Here is a 24,305-nt window from a genome sequence, read left to right on the forward strand (position 1 = left end):
CTCGGCGCTGCTTCCCTCACCCCGACCCTGTGACACTCCCTCGGCACTGCCTACCTCACCGTCACACTGTTCCACTCCCTCGGCACTGCCTCCCTCACCCCGACACTGTGACACTCCCTCGGCGCTGCCTCCCTCACACCGACACTGTGACACTTCCTCGGCACCGACTCCCTCACCCCGACACTGTGACATTCCCTCAGCACTGCCTACCTCACCCCGACACTGTTCCACTCTCTGGGCACTGCCTCCCCCACCCCGACACTGTTGCACTCCCTCGGCTCTGCCTCCCTCACACCGACACTGTTGCACTCCCTCGGCTCTGCCTCCCTCACCCAGACACTGTGACACTCCCTCGGCACCGCAACCTCCGCCACCCCGACACTGTGACACTCCCTCGGCGCTGCCTCCCTCACCCAGACACTGTGACACTCCCTCGGCACTGCCCCCCCACCCAGACACTGTGAGAGTCCCTCGGCGCTGCCTCCCGCACCCCGACACTGTGACACTCCCTCGGCACTGCCTCCCTCACCCTGACACTGTGACATTCCCTGGGCACTGCCTCCCTCACCCCGACACTGTGACACTCCCTCGGCGCTGTTTCCCTCACCCAGACACTGTGACACTCCCTCGGCGCTGCCTCCCTCACCCCGACACTGTGACACTCCCTCGGCACTGCCTCCCTCATCCAGACACTGTGACACTCCCTCGGCACTGCCTCCTTCACCCAGACACTGTGACACTCCCTCGGCACTGCCTCCCTCACCAAGACACTGTGACACTCCCTCGGCACCGCCTCCCCCACCCCGACACTGTGGCATTCCCTCGGCACCGCCTCCCCCACCCCGACACTGTGACACTCCCTCGGCACCGCCTCCCCCACCCCGACTCTGTGGCATTCCCTCGGCATTGCCTCCCCCACCCCGACACTGTGACACTCCCTCGGCGCTGCCTCCCTCACCCCGACACTGTGACACTCACGCGGCGATGCCTCCCTCACGCCGACACTGTGACACTCCCTCGGCGCTGCCTCCCTCACCCCGATACTGTGGCACTCCCTCGGCACTGCCTACCTCACCCCGACACTGTTGCACTCCCTCGGCACTGCCTCCCTCACCCCAACACTGTGACACTCCCTCGGCACTGCTTCCATCACCCCGATACCGTGACACTCCCTCGGCGCTGTCTCCCTTACCCCAACACTGTGGCACTCGCTCGGCACTGCCTCCCTCACCCTGACACTGTGACACACCCTCGGCTTTGCCTACCTCACCCCGACACTGCTCCACTCCCTCGGCTCTGCCTCCCTCACCTCGCTACTGTGGCACTCCCTCGGCACTGCCTCCCGCACCCCGACACTGTGACACACCCTCGGCGCTGCCTCCCTCACCCCGACACTGTGACACTCCCTCGGCACAGCCTCCCTCACACCGACACTGTGACACTCCCTCGGCACTGCTTCCCTCAACCCGACACTGTGACACTCCCTCGGCACTGCTTCCCTCACCCCGACACTGTGACACTCCCTCGGCACTGCCTACCTCACCCCGACACTGCTCCACTCCCTCGGCACTGCCTCCCTCACCCCGACACTGCTCCACTCCCTCGGCACTGCCTCCCTCACCCAGACACTGTGACACTCCCTCGGCACTGCCTACCTCACCCCGACACTGCTCCACTCCCTCGGCACTGCCTCCCTCACCCCGACACTGTGACACTCCCTCGGCACTGCCTCCCTCACCCCAACACTGTGACAATCCCTTGGCACTGCCTCCCTCACCCCAACACAGTGACACTCCCTCGGCACTGCTTCCCTCACCCCGACACTGTGACACTCCCTCGGCACTGCTTCCCTCACCCCGACACTGTGGCACTCCCTCGGCACTGGCGCCATCACCCCGACACTGTGACACTCCCTCGGCACCGCCAACTCCCCCACCCCGACACTGTGGTACTCCCTCCGCACTGCCTCCCTCACCCCGACACTGTGGCACTCCCTCAGCACTGCCCCCCCACCCTGACACCGTGACACTCCCTCGGCACTGCTTCCCTCACCCCGACACTGTGACACTCCCTCGGCACCGCCCCTGCCCCACCCCAACACCGTGACACTCCCTCGGCACTGCTTCCCTCACCCCGACACTGTGGCATTCCCTCGGCACTGCCTCCCCCACCCCGACACTGTGGCACTCCCTCGGCGCTGCCTCCCTCACCCGGACACTGTGACACTCCCTCGAGACCGCCACCTCCCCCACCCCAACACTGTGGCATTCCCTCGGCACTGCCTCCCCCACCCGGACACTGTTGCACTCCCTCGGCACTGCCTCCCTCACCCCGACACTGTTCCACTCCCTCAGCACTGCCCCCCCACCCTGACACCGTGACACTCCCTCGGCACTGCTTCCCTCACCCGGACACTGTGACACTCCCTCGAGACCGCCAACTCCCCCACCCCAACACTGTGGCATTCCCTCGGCACTGCCTCCCCCACCCGGACACTGTTGCACTCCCTCGGCACTGCCTCCCTCACCCCGACACTGTGACACTCCCTCGGCACTGCCTACCTCACCCCGACACTGCTCCACTCCCTCGGCACTGCCTCCCTCACCCCAACACTGTGACACTCCCTCGGCGCTGCCTCCCTCACCCCGACACTGTGACACTCCCTCGGCACTGCCTCCCTCACCCCAACACTGTGACAATCCCTTGGCACTGCCTCCCTCACCCCAACACAGTGACACTCCCTCGGCACTGCTTCCCTCACCCCGACACTGTGACACTCCCTCGGCACTGCTTCCCTCACCCCGACACTGTGGCACTCCCTCGGCACTGGCGCCATCACCCCGACACTGTGACACTCCCTCGGCACCGCCAACTCCCCCACCCCAACACTGTGGTACTCCCTCCGCACTGCCTCCCTCACCCCGACACTGTGGCACTCCCTCAGCACTGCCCCCCCACCCTGACACCGTGACACTCCCTCGGCACTGCTTCCCTCACCCCGACACTCTGACAATCCCTTGGCACCGCCCCTGCCCCACCCCAACACCGTGACACTCCCTCGGCACTGCTTCCCTCACGCCGACACTGTGGCATTCCCTCGGCACTGCCTCCCCCACCCCGACACTGTTGCACTCCCTCGGCGCTGCCTCCCTCACACGGACACTGTGACACTCCCTCGAGACCGCCACCTCCCCCACCCCAACACTGTGGCATTCCCTCGGCACTGCCTCCCCCACCCGGACACTGTTGCACTCCCTCGGCACTGCCTCCCTCACCCCGACACTGTTCCACTCCCTCAGCACTGCCCCCCCACCCTGACACCGTGACACTCCCTCGGCACTGCTTCCCTCACCCCGACACTGTGACACTCCCTCGGCACCGCCCCTGCCCCACCCCAACACCGTGACACTCCCTCGGCACTGCTTCCCTCACCCCGACACTGTGGCATTCCCTCGGCACTGCCTCCCCCACCCCGACACTGTTGCACACCCTCGGCGCTGCCTCCCTCACCCGGACACTGTGACACTCCCTCGAGACCGCCACCTCCCCCACCCCAACACTGTGGCATTCCCTCGGCACTGCCTCCCCCACCCGGACACTGTTGCACTCCCTCGGCACTGCCTCCCTCACCCCGACACTGTTCCACTCCCTCGGCACTGCCTCCCTCACCCCGACACTGTGACAGTCCCTCGGCGCTGCCTCCCTCACACCGACACTGTGACACTCCCTCGGCACCAACTCCCTCACCCCGACACTGTGACATTCCCTCGGCACTGCCTCCCCCACCCCGACACCGTTGCACTCCCTCGGCACTGCTTCCCTCACCCCGAAACTGTTGCACCCCCTCGGCACTGCACCTCCACCCCGACACCGTGACACTCCCTCGGCGCTGTCTCCCTCACCCCGACACTGTTGCATTCGCTCGGCGCTGCCTCCCTCACCCCGACACTGTGACACTCCCTCGGCGCTGCCTCCCTCACCCCGACACTGTTGCACTCGCTCGGCGCTGCCTCCCTCACCCCGACACTGTGACACTCCCTCGGCACTGCTTCCCTCACCCCGACACTGTGGCACTCCCTCGGCACCATCACGTCCCGCACCCCGACAATGTGACACTCCCTCGGCACTGCCTCCCGCACACCGACACTGTGACAATCCCTCGGTGCTGCCTCCCTCACCCCGACACTGTGACACTCCCTCGGCACTGCCTCCCTCACCCCGACGCTGTGACACTCCCTCAGCACCGCCTCCCTCACCCCGACACTGTGACACTCCCTCAGCACCGCCTCCCTCACCGCGACACTGTGGCACTCCCTCGGCACCGTCACCTCCCCCACCCCAACACTGTGGCATTCCCTCGGCGCTGCCTCCCTCACCCCGACACTGTGACACTCCCTCGGCACTGCTTCCCTCACCCCGACACTGTGACACTCCCTCGGCGCTGCCTCCCTCACCCCGACACTGTGACACTCCCTCGGCACTGCTTCCCTCACCCTGACACTGTGACACTCCCTCGGCACTGCCCCCCCACCCAGACACTGTGGCACTCCCTCGGCACTGCCCACCCTCACCCCGACACTGTGAAACTCCCTCGGCACTGCACCCCCGAGAGTGTGACATTCCCTCGGCACTGCCCCTCCACCCCGACACCGTGACACTCCCTCGGCGCTGTCTCCCTTACCCCGACACTGTGGCACTCACTCGGCGCTGCCTCCCTCACCCCAACACTGTGACACACCCTCGGCATTGCCTACCTCACCCCGACACTGTTCCACTCCCTCGGCTCTGCCTCCCTCACCTCGACACAGTGACACTCCCTCGGCACTGCCTCCCGCAGCCCGACACTGTGACACTCCCTCGCCGCTGCCTCCCTCACCCCGACACTGTGACACTCCCTCGGCACTGCCTCCCTCACCCCGACACTGTGACACTCCCTCGGCACTGCCTCCCTCACCCAGACACTGTGACACTACCTCGGCACCGCAACCCTCACCCAGAAACTGTGACACTCCCTCGGCACTGCCACCCTCACCCCGACACTGTGACACTCCCTCGGCACTGCCTCCCTCACCCCGACACTGTGGCACTCCCTCGGCACTGCCCCCCCACCCCGACACTGTGACACTCCCACGGCACTGCCTCCCTCACCCCGACACTGTGACACTCCCTCGGCACTGCCTCCCTCACCCAGACACTGTGACACTACCTCGGCACCGCAACCCTCACCCAGACACTGTGACACTCCCTCGGCACTGCCACCCTCACCCCGACACTGTGACACTCCCTCGGCACCGCAACCCTCACCCCGACACTGTGGCACTCCCTCGGCACTGCCCACCCTCACCCTGACACTGTGGCACTCCCTCGGCACCATCACGTGCCGCACCCCGACACTGTGACACTCCCTCGGTGCTGCCTCCCTCACCCCGACACTGTGACACTCCCTCGTCACTGCCTCCCTCACCCCGACACGGTGACACTCCCTCAGCACCGCCTCCCTCACCCCGACACTGTGACACTCCCTCGGCACTGCTTACCGCACCCCGACACTGTGGCACTCCCTCGGCACCGTCACCTCCCCCACACCGACACTGTGACACTCCCTCGGCACCGCCAACTCCCCCACCCCGACACTGTGGTACTCCCTCCGCACTGCCTCCCTCACCCCGACACTGTGGCACTCCCTCAGCACTGCCCCCCCACCCTGATACCGTGACACTCCCTCGGCACTGCTTCCCTCACCCCGACACTGTGACACTCCCTCGGCACCGCCCCTGCCCCACCCCAACACCGTGACACTCCCTCGGCACTGCTTCCCTCACCCCGACACTGTGGCATTCCCTCGGCACTGCCTCCCCCACCCCGACACTGTTGCACTCCCTCGGCGCTGCCTCCCTCACCCGGACACTGTGACACTCCCTCGAGACCGCCACCTCCCCCACCCCAACACTGTGGCATTCCCTCGGCACTGCCTCCCCCACCCGGACACTGTTGCACTCCCTCGGCACTGCCTCCCTCACACTGACACTGTGACAGTCCCTCGGCACCGACTCCATCACCCCGACACTGTGACATTCCCTCGGAACTGCCTCCCCCACCCCGACACTGTTGCACTCCCTCGGCACTGCTTCCCTCACCCCGACACTGTTGCACTCCCTCGGCACTGCACCTCCACCCCGACACCGTGACACTCCCTCGGCACTGTCTCCCTCACCCCGACACTGTTGCACTCGCTCGGCGCTGCCTCCCTCACCCCGACACTGTGACACTCCCTCGGCACTGCTTCCCTCACCCCGACACTGTGGCACTCCCTCGGCACCATCACGTCCCGCACCCCGACACTGTGACACTCCCTCAGCACCGCCTACCTCACCCCGACATTGTGACACTCCCTCGGTGCTGCCTCCCTCACCCCGACAATGTGACACTCCCCCGGCACTGCCTCCCGCACACCGACACTGTGACACTCCCTCGGTGCTGCCTCCCTCACCCCGACACTGTGACACTCCCTCGGCACTGCCTCCCTCACCCCGACGCTGTGACACTCCCTCAGCACCGCCTCCCTCACCCCGACACTGTGACACTCCCTCAGCACCGCCTCCCTCACCGCGACACTGTGGCACTCCCTCGGCACCGTCACCTCCCCCACCCCAACACTGTGGCATTCCCTCGGCGCTGCCTCCCTCACCCCGACACTGTGACACTCCCTCGGCACTGAATCCCTTACCCCGACACTGTGACACTCCCTCGGCGCTGCCTCCCTCACCCCGACACTGTGACACTCCCTCGGCACTGCTTCCCTCACCCCGACACTGTGACACTCCCTCGGCACTGCCCCCCCACCCAGACACTGTGGCACTCCCTCGGCACTGCCCACCCTCACCCCGACACTGTGAAACTCCCTCGGCACTGCAACCCCGACACTGTGACACTCCCTCGGCACTGCCCCTCCACCCCGACACCGTGACACTCCCTCGGCGCTGTCTCCCTTACCCCGACACTGTGGCACTCACTCGGCGCTGCCTCCCTCACCCCGACACTGTTGCACTCGCTCGGCACTGCCTCCCTCACCCCGACACTGTGACACACCCTCGGCATTGCCTACCTCACCCCGACACTGTTCCACTCCCTCGGCTCTGCCTCCCTCACCTCGACACAGTGACACTCCCTCGGCACTGCCTCCCGCAGCCCGACACTGTGACACTCCCTCGGCACTGCGTCCCTCAACCAGACACTGTGACACTACCTCGGCACCGCAACCCTCACCCAGACACTGTGACACTCCCTCGGCACTGCCACCCTCACCCCGACACTGTGACACTCCCTCGGCACTGCCTCCCTCACCCCGACACTGTGGCACTCCCTCGGCACTGCCCCCCCACCCCGACACTGTGACACTCCCTCGGCACCGCAACCCTCACCCCGACACTGTGGCACTCCCTCGGCACTGCCCCCCCACCCCGACACTGTGACACACCCTCGGCATTGCCTAACTCACCCCGACACTGCTCCACTCCCTCGGCTCTGCCCCCCCACCCAGACAGTGTGACACTCCCTCGGCACCGCAACCCTCACCCCGACACTGTGACACTCCCTCGGCACTGCTTCCCTCACCTCGACACAGTGACACTCCCTCGGCACTGCCTCCCGCAGCCCGACACTGTGACACTCCCTCGGCGCTGCTTCCCTCACCCCGACACTGTGACACTCCCTCGGCACTGCCCCCCCACCCCGACACTGTGACACTCCCTCGGCACTGCCTCCCTCACCCCGACACGGTGACACTCCCTCAGCACCGCCTCCCTCACCCCGACACTGTGACACTCCCTCGGCACTGCTTCCCGCACCCCGACACTGTGGCACTCCCTCGGCTCCGTCACCTCCCCCACACCGACACTGTGACACTCCCTTGGCACTGCCTCCCTCACCCCGACACCGTGACACTCCCTCGGCGCTGTATCCCTTACCCCGACACTGTTGCACTCGCTCGGCACTGCCTCCCACACCCCGACACTGTGACACACCCTCGGCATTGCCTACCTCACCCCGACACTGCTCCACTCCCTCGGCTCTGCCCCCCCACCCAGACAGTGTGACACTCCCTCGGCACCGCAACCCTCACCCCGACACTGTGACACTCCCTCGGCACTGCTTCCCTCACCTCGACACAGTGACACTCCCTCGGCACTGCCTCCCGCAGCCCGACACTGTGACACGCCCTCGGCGCTGCTTCCCTCACCCCGACACTGTGACACTCCCTCGGCACTGCCCCCCCACCCCGACACTGTGACACTCCCTCGGCACTGCCTCCCTCACCCCGACACGGTGACACTCCCTCAGCACCGCCTCCCTCACCCCGACACTGTGACACTCCCTCGGCACTGCTTCCCGCACCCCGACACTGTGGCACTCCCTCGGCTCCGTCACCTCCCCCACACCGACACTGTGACACTCCCTTGGCACTGCCTCCCTCACCCCGACACCGTGACACTCCCTCGGCGCTGTATCCCTTACCCCGACACTGTTGCACTCGCTCGGCACTGCCTCCCACACCCCGACACTGTGACACACCCTCGGCATTGCCTACCTCACCCCGACACTGCTCCACTCCCTCGGCTCTGCCCCCCCACCCAGACAGTGTGACACTCCCTCGGCACCGCAACCCTCACCCCGACACTGTGACACTCCCTCGGCACTGCTTCCCTCACCTCGACACAGTGACACTCCCTCGGCACTGCCTCCCGCAGCCCGACACTGTGACACTCCCTCGGCGCTGCTTCCCTCACCCCGACACTGTGACACTCCCTCGGCACTGCACCCCCACCCCGACACTGTGACACTCCCTCGGCGCTGCTTCCCTCACCCCGACACTGTGACACTCCCTCGGCACTGCCCCCCCACCCAGACACTGCGGCACTCCCTCGGCACTGCCCACCCTCACCCCGACACTGTGGCACTCCCTCGGCACCATCACGTCCCGCACCCCGACACTGTGACACTCCCTCAGCACCGCCTCCCTCACCCCGACACTGTGACACTCCCTCGGTGCTGCCTCCCTCACCCCGAAACTGTGGCACTCCCTTGGCACTGCCTCCCGCACACCGACACTGTGACACTCCCTCGGTGCTGCCTCCCTCACCCCGACACTGTGACACTCCCTCGGCACTGCCTCCCTCACCCCGACACTGTGACACTCCCTCTGCACCGCCTCCCTCACCCCGACACTGTGACACTCCCTCAGCACCGCCTCCCTCACCCCGACACTGTGGCACTCTCTCGGCACCGTCACCTCCCTCACCCCGACACTGTGACACTCCCTCGGTGCTGCCTCCCTCACCCCGACACTGTGACACTCCCTCGGCGCTGCCTCCCTCACCCCGACACTGTGACACTCCCTCAGCACCGTCACCTCCCGCACACCGACACTGTGACACTCCCTCGGCACTGCTTCCCGCACCCCGACACTGTGGCACTCCCTCGGCACCGTCACCTCCCCCACACCGACACTGTGACACTCCCTTGGCACTGCCTCCCTCACCCCGACACCGTGACACTCCCTCGGCGCTGTCTCCCTTACCCCGACACTGTGGCACTCACTCGGCGCTGCCTCCCTCACCCCGACACTGTTGCACTCGCTCGGCACTGCCTCCCACACCCCGACACTGTGACACACCCTCGGCATTGCCTACCTCACCCCGACACTGCTCCACTCCCTCGGCTCTGCCCCCCCACCCAGACAGTGTGACACGCCCTCGGCACCGCAACCCGCACCCCGACACTGTGACACTCCCTCGGCACTGCTTCCCTCACCTCGACACAGTGACACTCCCTCGGCACTGCCTCCCGCACCCCGACACTGTGACACTCCCTCGGCGCTGCTTCCCTCACCCCGACACTGTGACACTCCCTCGGCACTGCCCCCCCACCCCGACACTGTGACACTCCCTCGGCGCTGCTTCCCTCACCCCGACACTGTGACACTCCCTCGGCACTGCTTCCCTCACCCAGACACTGTGGCATTCCCTCGGCACCGCCTCCCTCACCCCGACACTGTGACACACCCTCGGCACTGCCCCCCCACCCAGACACTGTGGCACTCCCTCGGCACTGCCCACCCTCACCCCGACACTGTGGCACTCCCTCGGCACCATCACGTCCCGCACCCCGACACTGTGACACTCCCTCAGCACCGCCTCCCTCACCCCGACACTGTGACTCCCTCGGTGCTGCCTCCCTCACCCCGACAATGTGACACTCCCTCGGCACTGCCTCCCGCACACCGACACTGTGACACTCCCTCGGTGCTGCCTCCCTCACCCCGACACTGTGACACACCCTCGGCACTGCCTCCCTCACCCCGACACTGTGACACTCCCTCAGCACCGCCTCCCTCACCCCGACACTGTGACACTCCCTCAGCACCGCCTCCCTCACCGCGACACTGTGGCACTCCCTCGGCACCGTCACCTCCCCCACCCCAACACTGTGGCATTCCCTCGGCGCTGCCTCCCTCACCCCGACACTGTGACACTCCCTCAGCACCGCCTCCCTCACCCCGACACTGTGACACTCCCTCGGTGCTGCCTCCCTCACCCCGACACTGTGACACTCCCTCGGCACTGCTTCCCTCACCCCGACACTGTGGCACTCCCTCGGCACTGCCCCCCCACCCAGACACTGCGGCACTCCCTCGGCACTGCCCACCCTCACCCCGACACTGTGGCACTCCCTCGGCACCATCACGTCCCGCACCCCGACACTGTGACACTCCCTCAGCACCGCCTCCCTCACCCCGACACTGTGACACTCCCTCGGTGCTGCCTCCCTCACCCCGACACTGTGACACTCCCTTGGCACTGCCTCCCGCACACCGACACTGTGACACTCCCTCGGTGCTGCCTCCCTCACCCCGACACTGTGACACTCACTCGGCACTGCCTCCCTCACCCCGACACTGTGACACTCCCTCAGCACCGCCTCCCTCACCCCGACACTGTGACACTCCCTCAGCACCGCCTCCCTCACCCCGACACTGTGGCACTCCCTCGGCACCGTCACCTCCCTCACCCCGACACTGTGACACTCCCTCGGTGCTGCCTCCCTCACCCCGACACTGTGACACTCCCTCGGCATCGCCGCGCTCACCAAGACACTGTGACACTCCCTCGGCACTGCCCCCCTCACCCCGACACTGTTCCACTCCCTCGGCACTGCCTCCCTCACCCAGACACTGTGACACTCCCTCGGCACTGCCTACCTCACCCCGACACTGTTCCACTCCCTCGGCACTGCCTCCCTCACCTCGACACAGTGACACTCCCTCGGCACTGCCTCCCGCAGCCCGACACTGTGACACTCCCTCGCCGCTGCCTCCCTCACCCCGACACTGTGACACTCCCTCGGCACTGCCTCCCTCACCCAGACACTGTGACACTACCTCGGCACCGCAACCCTCACCCAGACACTGTGACACTCCCTCGGCACTGCCACCCTCACCCCGACACTGTGACACTCCCTTGGCACTGCCTCCCTCACCCCGACACTGTGGCACTCCCTCGGCACTGCCCCCCCACCCCGACACTGTGACACTCCCTCGGCACCGCAACCCTCACCCCGACACTGTGACACTCCCTCGGCACTGCTTCCCTCACCCCGACACTGTGACACTCCCTCGGCGCTGCTTCCCTCACCCCGACACTGTGACACTCCCTCGGCACTGCCCCCCCACCCAGACACTGTGGCACTCCCTCGGCACTGCCCACCCTCACCCCGACACTGTGGCACTCCCTCGGCACCATCACGTCCCGCACCACGACACTGTGACACTCCCACGGTGCTACCTCCCTCACCCCGACACTGTGACTCTCCCTCGACACTGCCTCCCTCACCCCGACACTGTGGCACTCCCTCGGCACTGCCTCCCGCACACCGACACTGTGACACTCCCTCGGTGCTGCCTCCCTCACCCCGACACTGTGACACTCCCTCGGCACTGCCTCCCTCACCCCGACACTGTGACACTCCCTCAGCACCGCCTCCCTCACCCCGACACTGTGACACTCCCTCAGCACCGCCTCCCTCACCCCGTCACTGTGGCACTCTCTCGGCACTGTCACCTCCCTCACCCCGACACTGTGACACTCCCTCGGTGCTGCCTCCCTCACCCCGACACTGTGACACTCCCTCGGCGCTGCCTCCCCCACCCCGACACGGTGACACTCCCTCAGCACCGCCTCCCTCACCCCGACACTGTGACACTCCCTCGGCACTGCTTCCCGCACCCCGACACTGTGGCACTCCCTCGGCACCGTCACCTCCCCCACACCGACACTGTGACACTCCCTTGGCACTGCCTCCCTCACCCCGACACCGTGACACTCCCTCGGCGCTGTCTCCCTTACCCCGACACTGTGGCACTCACTCGGCGCTGCCTCCCTCACCCCGACACTGTTGCACTCGCTCGGCACTGCCTCCCACACCCCGACACTGTGACACACCCTCGGCATTGCCTACCTCACCCCGACACTGCTCCACTCCCTCGGCTCTGCCCCCCCACCCAGACACTGTGACACTCCCTCGGCACCGCAACCCTCACCCCGACACTGTGACACTCCCTCGGCACTGCTTCCCTCACCTCGACACAGTGACACTCCCTCGGCACTGCCTCCCGCAGCCCGACACTGTGACACTCCCTCGGCGCTGCTTCCCTCACCCCGACACTGTGACACTCCCTCGGCACTGCCCCCCCACCCCGACACTGTGACACTCCCTCGGCGCTGCTTCCCTCACCCCGACACTGTGACACTCCCTCGGCACTGCCCCCCCACCCAGACACTGTGGCATTCCCTCGGCACCGCCTCCCTCACCCCGACACTGTGACACTCCCTCGGCACTGACCCCCAACCAGACACTGTGGCACTCCCTCGGCACTGCCCACCCTCACCCCGACACTGTGGCACTCCCTCGGCACCATCACGTCCCGCACCCCGACACTGTGACACTCCCTCAGCACCGCCTACCTCACCCCGACACTGTGACTCCCTCGGTGCTGCCTCCCTCACCCCGACAATGTGACACTCCCTCGGCACTGCCTCCCGCACACCGACACTGTGACACTCCCTCGGTGCTGCCTCCCTCACCCCGACACTGTGACACACCCTCGGCACTGCCTCCCTCACCCCGACGCTGTGACACTCCCTCAGCACCGCCTCCCTCACCCCGACACTGTGACACTCCCTCAGCACCGCCTCCCTCACCGCGACACTGTGGCACTCCCTCGGCACCGTCACCTCCCCCACCCCAACACTGTGGCATTCCCTCGGCGCTGCCTCCCTCACCCCGACACTGTGACACTCCCTCGGCACTGCTTCCCTTACCCCGACACTGTGACACTCCCTCGGCGCTGCCTCCCTCACCCCGACACTGTGACACTCCCTCGGCACTGCTTCCCTCACCCCGACACTGTGACACTCCCTCGGCACTGCCCCCCCACCCAGACACTGCGGCACTCCCTCGGCACTGCCCACCCTCACCCCGACACTGTGGCACTCCCTCGGCACCATCACGTCCCGCACCCCGACACTGTGACACTCCCTCAGCACCGCCTCCCTCACCCCGACACTGTGACACTCCCTCGGTGCTGCCTCCCTCACCCCGACACTGTGGCACTCCCTTGGCACTGCCTCCCGCACACCGACACTGTGACACTCCCTCGGTGCTGCCTCCCTCACCCCGACACTGTGACACTCACTCGGCACTGCCTCCCTCACCCCGACACTGTGACACTCCCTCAGCACCGCCTCCCTCACCCCGACACTGTGACACTCCCTCAGCACCGCCTCCCTCACCCCGACACTGTGGCACTCTCTCGGCACCGTCACCTCCCTCACCCCGACACTGTGACACTCCCTCGGTGCTGCCTCCCTCACCCCGACACTGTGACACTCCCTCGGCATCGCCGCGCTCACCAAGACACTGTGACACTCCCTCGGCACTGCCCCCCTCACCCCGACACTGTTGCACTCGCTCGGCACTGCCTCCCTCACCCCGACACTGTGACACACCCTCGGCATTGCCTACCTCACCCCGACACTGTTCCACTCCCTCGGCACTGCCTCCCTCACCTCGACACAGTGACACTCCCTCGGCACTGCCTCCCGCAGCCCGACACTGTGACACTCCCTCGCCGCTGCCTCCCTCACCCCGACACTGTGACACTCCCTCGGCACTGCCTCCCTCACCCAGACACTGTGACACTACCTCGGCACCGCAACCCTCACCCAGACACTGTGACACTCCCTCGGCACTGCCACCCTCACCCCGACACTGTGACACTCCCTTGGCACTGCCTCCCTCACCCCGACACTGTGGCACTCCCTCGGCACTGCCCCCCCACCCCGACACTGTGACACTCCCTCGGCACCGCAATCCTCACCCCGACACTGTGGCACTCCCTCGGCACTGCTTCCCTCACCCCGACACTGTGGCACTCCCTCGGCGCTGCTTCCCTCACCCCGACACTCTGACACTCCCTCGGCACTGCCCCCCCACCCAGACACTGCGGCACTCCCTCGGCACTGCCCACCCTCACCCCGACACTGTGGCACTCCCTCGGCACCATCACGTCCCGCACCCCGACACTGTGACACTCCCTCAGCACCGCCTCCCTCACCCCGACACTGTGACACTCCCTCGGTGCTGCCTCCCTCACCCCGAAACTGTGGCACTCCCTTGGCACTGCCTCCCGCACACCGACACTGTGACACTCCCTCGGTGCTGCCTCCCTCACCCCGACACTGTGACACTCCCTCGGCACTGCCTCCCTCACCCCGACACTGTGACACTCCCTCAGCACCGCCTCCCTCACCCCGACACTGTGACACTCCCTCAGCACCGCCTCCCTCACCCCGACACTGTGGCACTCTCTCGGCACCGTCACCTCCCTCACCCCGACACTGTGACACTCCCTCGGTGCTGCCTCCCTCACCCCGACACTGTGACACTCCCTCGGCGCTGCCTCCCCCACCCCGACACGGTGACACTCCCTCAGCACCGCCTCCCTCACCCCGACACTGTGACACTCCCTCGGCACTGCTTCCCGCACCCCGACACTGTGGCACTCCCTCGGCACCGTCACCTCCCCCACACCGACACTGTGACACTCCCTTGGCACTGCCTCCCTCACCCCGACACCGTGACACTCCCTCGGCGCTGTCTCCCTTACCCCGACACTGTGGCACTCACTCGGCGCTGCCTCCCTCACCCCGACACTGTTGCACTCGCTCGGCACTGCCTCCCTCACCCCGACACTGTGACACTCCCTCGGCATTGCCTACCTCACCCCGACACTGCTCCACTCCCTCGGCTCTGCCCCCCCACCCAGACAGTGTGACACTCCCTCGGCACCGCAACCCTCACCCCGACACTGTGACACTCCCTCGGCACTGCTTCCCTCACCTCGACACAGTGACACTCCCTCGGCACTGCCTCCCGCAGCCCGACACTGTGACACTCCCTCGGCACTGACCCCCAACCAGACACTGTGGCACTCCCTCGGCACTGCCCACCCTCACCCCGACACTGTGGCACTCCCTCGGCACCATCACGTCCCGCACCCCGACACTGTGACACTCCCTCAGCACCGCCTACCTCACCCCGACACTGTGACTCCCTCGGTGCTGCCTCCCTCACCCCGACAATGTGACACTCCCTCGGCACTGCCTCCCGCACACCGACACTGTGACACTCCCTCGGTGCTGCCTCCCTCACCCCGACACTGTGACACACCCTCGGCACTGCCTCCCTCACCCCGACGCTGTGACACTCCCTCAGCACCGCCTCCCTCACCCCGACACTGTGACACTCCCTCAGCACCGCCTCCCTCACCGCGACACTGTGGCACTCCCTCGGCACCGTCACCTCCCCCACCCCAACACTGTGGCATTCCCTCGGCGCTGCCTCCCTCACCCCGACACTGTGACACTCCCTCGGCACTGCTTCCCTCACCCCGACACTGTGACACTCCCTCGGCGCTGCTTCCCTCACCCCGACACTGTGACACTCCCTCGGCACTGCCTCCCTCACCCCGACACTGTGACACTCCCTCGGCACTGCCCCCCCACCCAGACACTGTGACACTCCCTCGGCACTGCCCACCCTCACCCCGACACTGTGGCACTCCCTCGGCACCATCACGTCCCGCACCCCGACACTGTGACACTCCCACGGTGCTACCTCCCTCACCCCGACACTGTGACACTCCCTCGGTGCTGCCTCCCTCACCCCGACACTGTGGCACTCCCTTGGCACTGCCTCCCGCACACCGACACTGTGACACTCCCTCGGCGCTGCCTCCCTCACCCCGACACTGTGACACTCCCTCGGCACTGCCTCCCTCACCCCGACACTGTGACACTCCCTCAGCACCGCCTCCCTCACCCCGACACTGTGACACTCCCTCAGCACCGCCTCCCTCACCCCGACACTGTGGCACTCTCTCGGCACCGTCACCTCCCTCACCCCGACACTGTGACACTCCCTCGGTGCTGCCTCCCTCACCCCGACACTGTGACACTCCCTCGGCATCGCCGCGCTCACCAAGACACTGTGACACTCCCTCGGCACTGCCCCCCTCACCCCGACACTGTTGCACTCGCTCGGCACTGCCTCCCTCACCCCGACACTGTGACACACCCTCGGCATTGCCTACCTCACCCCGACACTGTTCCACTCCCTCGGCACTGCCTCCCTCACCTCGACACAGTGACACTCCCTCGGCACTGCCTCCCGCAGCCCGACACTGTGACACTCCCTTGGCACTGCCTCCCTCACCCCGACACTGTGGCACTCCCTCGGCACTGCCCCCCCACCCCGACACTGTGACACTCCCTCGGCACCGCAATCCTCACCCCGACACTGTGGCACTCCCTCGGCACTGCTTCCCTCACCCCGACACTGTGGCACTCCCTCGGCACTGCCCACCCTCACCCTGACACTGTGGCACTCCCTCGGCACCATCACGTGCCGCACCCCGACACTGTGACACTCCCTCGGTGCTGCCTCCCTCACCCCGACACTGTGACACTCCCTCGTCACTGCCTCCCTCACCCCGACACGGTGACACTCCCTCAGCGCCGCCTCCCTCACCCCGACACTGTGACACTCCCTCGGCACTGCTTCCCGCACCCCGACACTGTGGCACTCCCTCGGCACCGTCACCTCCCCCACACCGACACTGTGACACTCCCTTGGCACTGCCTCCCTCACCCCGACACCGTGACACTCCCTCGGCGCTGTCTCCCTTACCCCGACACTGTGGCACTCACTCGGCGCTGCCTCCCTCACCCCGACACTGTTGCACTCGCTCGGCACTGCCTCCCACACCCCGACACTGTGACACACCCTCGGCATTGCATACCTCACCCCGACACTGCTCCACTCCCTCGGCTCTGCCTCCCTCACCTCGACACAGTGACACTCCCTCGGCACTGCCTCCCGCCGCCCGACACTGTGACACTCCCTCGGCGCTGCTTCCCTCACCCCGACACTGTGACACTCCCTCGGCACTGCCCCCACACCCCGACACTGTGACACTCCCTCGGCGCTGCTTCCCTCACCCCGACACTGTGACACTCCCTCGGCACTGACCCCCAACCAGACACTGTGGCACTCCCTCGGCACTGCCCACCCTCACCCCGACACTGTGGCACTCCCTCGGCACCATCACGTCCCGCACCCCTACACTGTGGCACTCCCTCAGCACCGCCTCCCTCACCCCGACACTGTGACACTCCCTCGGTGCTGCCTCCCTCACCTCGACACTGTGGCACTCCCTTGGCACTGCCTCCCGCACACCGACACTGTGACACTCCCTCGGTGCTGCCTCCCTCACCCCGACACTGTGACACTCCCTCGGCACTGCCACCCTCACCCCGACACTGTGACACTCCCTCGGCACCGCCTCCCTCACCCTGACACTGTGACACTCCCTCAGCACCGCCTCCCTCACCCCGACACTGTGGCACTCTCTCGGCACCGTCACCTCCCTCACCCCGACACTGTGACACTCCCTCGGTTCTGCCTCCCTCACCCCGACACTGTGACACTCCCTCGGCGCTGCTTCCCTCACCCCGACACTGTGACATTCCCTCGGCACTGCCCCCACACCCCGACACTGTGACACTCCCTCGGCGCTGCTTCCCTCACCCCGACACTGTGACACTCCCTCGGCACTGCCCCCCCACCCAGACACTGTGGCACTCCCTCGGCACTGCCCACCCTCACCCCGACACTGTGGCACTCCCTCGGCACCATCACGTCCCGCACCCCGACACTGTGGCACTCCCTCAGCACCGCCTCCCTCACCCCGACACTGTGACACTCCCTCGGTGCTGCCTCCCTCACCTCGACACTGTGGCACTCCCTTGGCACTGCCTCCCGCACACCGACACTGTGACACTCCCTCGGTGCTGCCTCCCTCACCCCGACACTGTGACACTCCCTCGGCACTGCCTCCCTCACCCCGACACTGTGACACTCCCTCAGCACCGCCTCCCTCACCCCGACACTGTGACACTCCCTCAGCACCGCCTCCCTCACCCCGACACTGTGGCACTCTCTCGGCACCGTCACCTCCCTCACCCCGACACTGTGACACTCCCTCGGTGCTGCCTCCCTCACCCCGACACTGTGACACTCCCTCGGCGCTGCCTCCCCCACCCCGACACTGTGACACTCCCTCGGCATCGCCGCGCTCACCAAGACACTGTGACACTCCCTCGGCACTGCCCCCCTCACCCCGACACTGTTGCACTCCCTCGGCACTGGTTCCCTCACCCCAACACTGTGGCACTCCCTCGGCACCATCGCGTCAAGCACCCCGACACTGTGATACTCCCTCAGCACCGCCTCCCTCACCCCGACACTGTGACACTCCCTCGGCGCTGCTTCCCTCACCCCGACACTGTGACACACCTTCGGCACTGCCCCCCCACCCAGACACTGTGGCACTCCCTCGGCACTGCCCACCCTCACCCCGACACTGTGAAACTCCCTCGGCACTGCACCCCCGACACTGTGACACTCCCTCGGCACTGCCCCTCCACCCCGACACCGTGACACTCCCTCGGCGCTGTCTCCCTTACCCCGACACTGTGGCACTCACTCAGCGCTGCCTCCCTCACGCCGACACTGTTGCACTCGCTCGGCACTGCCTCCCTCACCCCGACACTGTGACACACCCAAGGCATTGCCTACCTCACCCCGACACTGCTCCACTCCCTCGGCTCTGCCCCCCCACCCAGACAGTGTGACACTCCCTCGGCACCGCAACCCTCACCCCGACACTGTGACACTCCCTCGGCACTGCTTCCCTCACCCCGACACTGTGGCACTCCCTCGGCACCATCACGTCCCGCACCCCGACACTGTGACACTCCCTCAGCACCGCCTACCTCACCCCGACACTGTGACTCCCTCGGTGCTGCCTCCCTCACCCCGACAATGTGACACTCCCTCGGCACTGCCTCCCGCACACCGACACTGTGACACTCCCTCGGTGCTGCCTCCCTCACCCCGACACTGTGACACACCCTCGGCACTGCCTCCCTCACCCCGACGCTGTGACACTCCCTCAGCACCGCCTCCCTCACCCCGACACTGTGACACTCCCTCAGCACCGCCTCCCTCACCGCGACACTGTGGCACTCCCTCGGCACCGTCACCTCCCCCACCCCAACACTGTGGCATTCCCTCGGCGCTGCCTCCCTCACCCCGACACTGTGACACTCCCTCGGCACTGCTTCCCTTACCCCGACGCTGTGACACTCCCTCAGCACCGCCTCCCTCACCGCGACACTGTGGCACTCCCTCGGCACCGTCACCTCCCGCACCCCAACACTGTGGCATTCCCTCGGCGCTGCCTCCCTCACCCCGACACTGTGACACTCCCTCGGCACTGCCCCTCCACCCCGACACCGTGACACTCCCTCGGCGCTGTCTCCCTTACCCCAACACTGTGCCACTCACTCAGCGCTGCCTCCCTCACGCCGACACTGTTGCACTCGCTCGGCACTGCCTCCCTCACCCCGACACTGTGACACACCCTCGGCATTGCCTACCTCACCCCGACACTGCTCCACTCCCTCGGCTCTGCCCCCCCACCCAGACAGTGTGACACTCCCTCGGCACCGCAACCCTCACCCCGACACTGTGACACTCCCTCGGCACTGCTTCCCTCACCCCGACAATGTGACACTCCCTCGGCACTGCCTCCCGCACACCAACACTGTGACACTCCCTCGGTGCTGCCTCCCTCACCCCGACACTGTGACACTCCCTCGGCACTGCCTCCCTCACCCCGACACTGTGACACTCCCTCAGCACCGCCTCCCTCACCCCGACACTGTGACACTCCCTCAGCACCGCCTCCCTCACCGCGACACTGTGGCACTCCCTCGGCACCGTCACCTCCCGCACCCCAACACTTTGGCATTCCCTCGGCGCTGCCTCCCTCACCCCGACACTGTGACACTCCCTCGGCACTGCTTCCCTTACCCCGACACTGTGACACTCCCTCGGCACTGCCTCCCTCACCCCGACACTGTGACACTCCCTCGGCACTGCTTCCCCCACCCAGACACTGTGACACTCCCTCGGCGCTGCTTCCCTCACCACGACACTGTGGCACTCCCTCGGCACTGCCCACCCTCACCCTGACACTGTGGCACTCCCTCGGCACCATCACGTGCCGCACCCCGACACTGTGACACTCCCTCGGTGCTGCCTCCCTCACCCCGACACTGTGACACTCCCTCGTCACTGCCTCCCTCACCCCGACACCGTGACACTCACTCGGCGCAGTCTCCCTTACCCCGACACTGTGGCACTCACTCGGCACCGACTCCATCACCCCGACACTGTGACATTCCCTCGGAACTGCCTCCCCCACCCCGACACTGTTGCACTCCCTCGGCACTGCTTCCCTCACCCCGACACTGTTGCACTCCCTCGGCACTGCACCTCCACCCCGACACCGTGACACTCCCTCGACACTGTCTCCCTCACCCCGACACTGTGACACTCCCTCGGCGCTGCCTCCCTCACCCCGACACTGTTGCACTCGCTCGGCGCTGCCTCCCTCACCCCGACACTGTGACACTCCCTCGGCACTGCTTCCCTCACCCTGACACTGTGGCACTCCCTCGGCACCATCACGTCCCGCACCCCGACACTGTGACACTCCCTCAGCACCGCCTACCTCACCCCGACACTGTGACACTCCCTCGGTGCTGCCTCCCTCACCCCGACAATGTGACACTCCCTCGGCACTGCCTCCCGCACACCGACACTGTGACACTCCCTCGGTGCTGCCTCCCTCACCCCGACACTGTGACACTCCCTCGGCACTGCCTCTCTCACCCCGACGCTGTGACACTCCCTCAGCACCGCCTCCCTCACCCCGACACTGTGACACTCCCTCAGCACCGCCTCCCTCACCGCGACACTGTGGCACTCCCTCGGCACCGTCACCTCCCCCACCCCAACACTGTGGCATTCCCTCGGCGCTGCCTCCCTCACCCCGACACTGTGACACTCCCTCGGCACGGCTTCCCTTACCCCGACACTGTGACACTCCCTCGGCGCTGCCTCCCGCACCCCGACACTGTGACACTCCCTCGGCACTGCTTCCCTCACCCCGACACTGTGACACTCCCTCGGCACTGCCCCCCCACCCAGACACTGTGGCACTCCCTCGGCACTGCCCACCCTCACCCCGACACTGTGAAACTCCCTCGGCACTGCACCCCCGACACTGTGACACTCCCTCGGCACTGCCCCTCCACCCCGACACTGTGACACTCCCTCGGCGCTGTCTCCCTTACCCCGACACTGTGGCACTCGCTCGGCGCTGCTTCCCTCACCCCGACACTGTTGCACTCGCTCAGCACTGCCTCCCTCACCCCGACACTGTGACACACCCTCGGCATTGCCTACCTCACCCCGACACTGTTCCACTCCCTCGGCTCTGCCTCCCTCACCTCGACACAGTGACACTCCCTCGGCACTGCCTCCCGCAGCCCGACACTGTGACACTCCCTCGCCGCTGCCTCCCTCACCCAGACACTGTGGCACTCACGCGGCACTGCCTCCCTCACCCCGACACTGTGACACTCCCTCGTCACTGCCTCCCTCACCCCGACACGGTGACACTCCCTCAGCACCGCCTCCCTCACCCCGACACTGTGACACTCCCTCGGCACTGCCTCCCCCACCCCGACACTGTGACACTCCCTCGGCACCACCCCTGCCCCACCCCGACACTGTGACACTCCCTCGGCACTGCCTCCCTCACCCCGACACTGTGACACTCCCTCGGCGCTGCCTCCCTCACCCCGACACTGTTGCACTCGCTCGGCACTGCCTCCCACACCCGACACTGTGACACACCCTCGGCATTGCCTACCTCACCCCGACACTGCTCACTCCCTCGGCTCTGCCCCCCACCCAGACAGCTGTGACACTCCCTCGGCACAGCAACCCTCACCCCGACACTGTGACACTCCCTCGGCACTGCCTTCCCTCACCTCGACACAGTGACACTCCCTCGGCACTGCCTCCCGCAGCCCGACACTGTGACACTCCCTCGGCGCTGCTTCCCTCACCCCGACACTGTGACACTCCCTCGGCACTGCCCCCCCACCCCGACACTGTGACACTCCCTCGGCGCTGCTTCCCTCACCCCGACACTGTGACACTCCCTCGGCACTGCCCCCCCACCCAGACACTGCGGCACTCCCTCGGCACTGCCCACCCTCACCCCGACACTGTGGCACTCCCTCGGCACCATCACGTCCCGCACCCCGACACTGTGACACTCCCTCAGCACCGCCTCCCTCACCCCGACACTGTGACACTCCCTCGGTGCTGCCTCCCTCACCCCGAAACTGTGGCACTCCCTTGGCACTGCCTCCCGCACACCGACACTGTGACACTCCCTCGGTGCTGCCTCCCTCACCCCGACACTGTGACACTCCCTCGGCACTGCCTCCCTCACCCCGACACTGTGACACTCCCTCAGCACCGCCTCCCTCACCCCGACACTGTGACACTCCCTCAGCACAGCCTCCCTCACCCCGACACTGTGGCACTCTCTCGGCACCGTCACCTCCCTCACCCCGACACTGTGACACTCCCTCGGTGCTGCCTCCCTCACCCCGACACTGTGACACTCCCTCGGCGCTGCCTCCCCCACCCCGACACGGTGACACTCCCTCAGCACCGCCTCCCTCACCCCGACACTGTGACACTCCCTCGGCACTGCTTCCCGCACCCCGACACTGTGGCACTCCCTCGGCACCGTCACCTCCCCCACACCGACACTGTGACACTCCCTTGGCACTGCCTCCCTCACCCCGACACCGTGACACTCCCTCGGCGCTGTCTCCCTTACCCCGACACTGTGGCACTCACTCGGCGCTGCCTCCCTCACCCCGACACTGTTGCACTCGCTCGGCACTGCCTCCCACACCCCGACACTGTGACACACCCTCGGCATTGCCTACCTCACCCCGACACTGCTCCACTCCCTCGGCTCTGCCCCCCCACCCAGACAGTGTGACACTCCCTCGGCACCGCAACCCTCACCCCGACACTGTGACACTCCCTCGGCACTGCTTCCCTCACCTCGACACAGTGACACTCCCTCGGCACTGCCTCCCGCAGCCCGACACTGTGACACTCCCTCGGCGCTGCTTCCCTCACCCCGACACTGTGACACTCCCTCGGCACTGCCCCCCCACCCCGACACTGTGACACTCCCTCGGCGCTGCTTCCCTCACCCCGACACTGTGACACTCCCTCGGCACTGCCCCCCCACCCAGACACTGCGGCACTCCCTCGGCACTGCCCACCCTCACCCCGACACTGTGGCACTCCCTCGGCACCATCACGTCCCGCACCCCGACACTGTGACACTCCCTCAGCACCGCCTCCCTCACCCCGACACTGTGACACTCCCTCGGTGCTGCCTCCCTCACCCCGACACTGTGGCACTCCCTTGGCACTGCCTCCCGCACACCGACACTGTGACACTCCCTCGGTGCTGCCTCCCTCACCCCGACACTGTGACACTCCCTCGGCACTGCCTCCCTCACCCCGACACTGTGACACTCCCTCAGCACCGCCTCCCTCACCCCGACACTGTGACACTCCCTCAGCACCGCCTCCCTCACCCCGACACTGTGGCACTCTCTCGGCACCGTCACCTCCCTCACCCCGACACTGTGACACTCCCTCGGTGCTGCCTC

This window comes from Carcharodon carcharias (assembly GCF_017639515.1).
Source record: "Carcharodon carcharias isolate sCarCar2 chromosome 33 unlocalized genomic scaffold, sCarCar2.pri SUPER_33_unloc_1, whole genome shotgun sequence".
In the NCBI taxonomy this organism is placed as follows: domain Eukaryota; kingdom Metazoa; phylum Chordata; class Chondrichthyes; order Lamniformes; family Lamnidae; genus Carcharodon; species Carcharodon carcharias.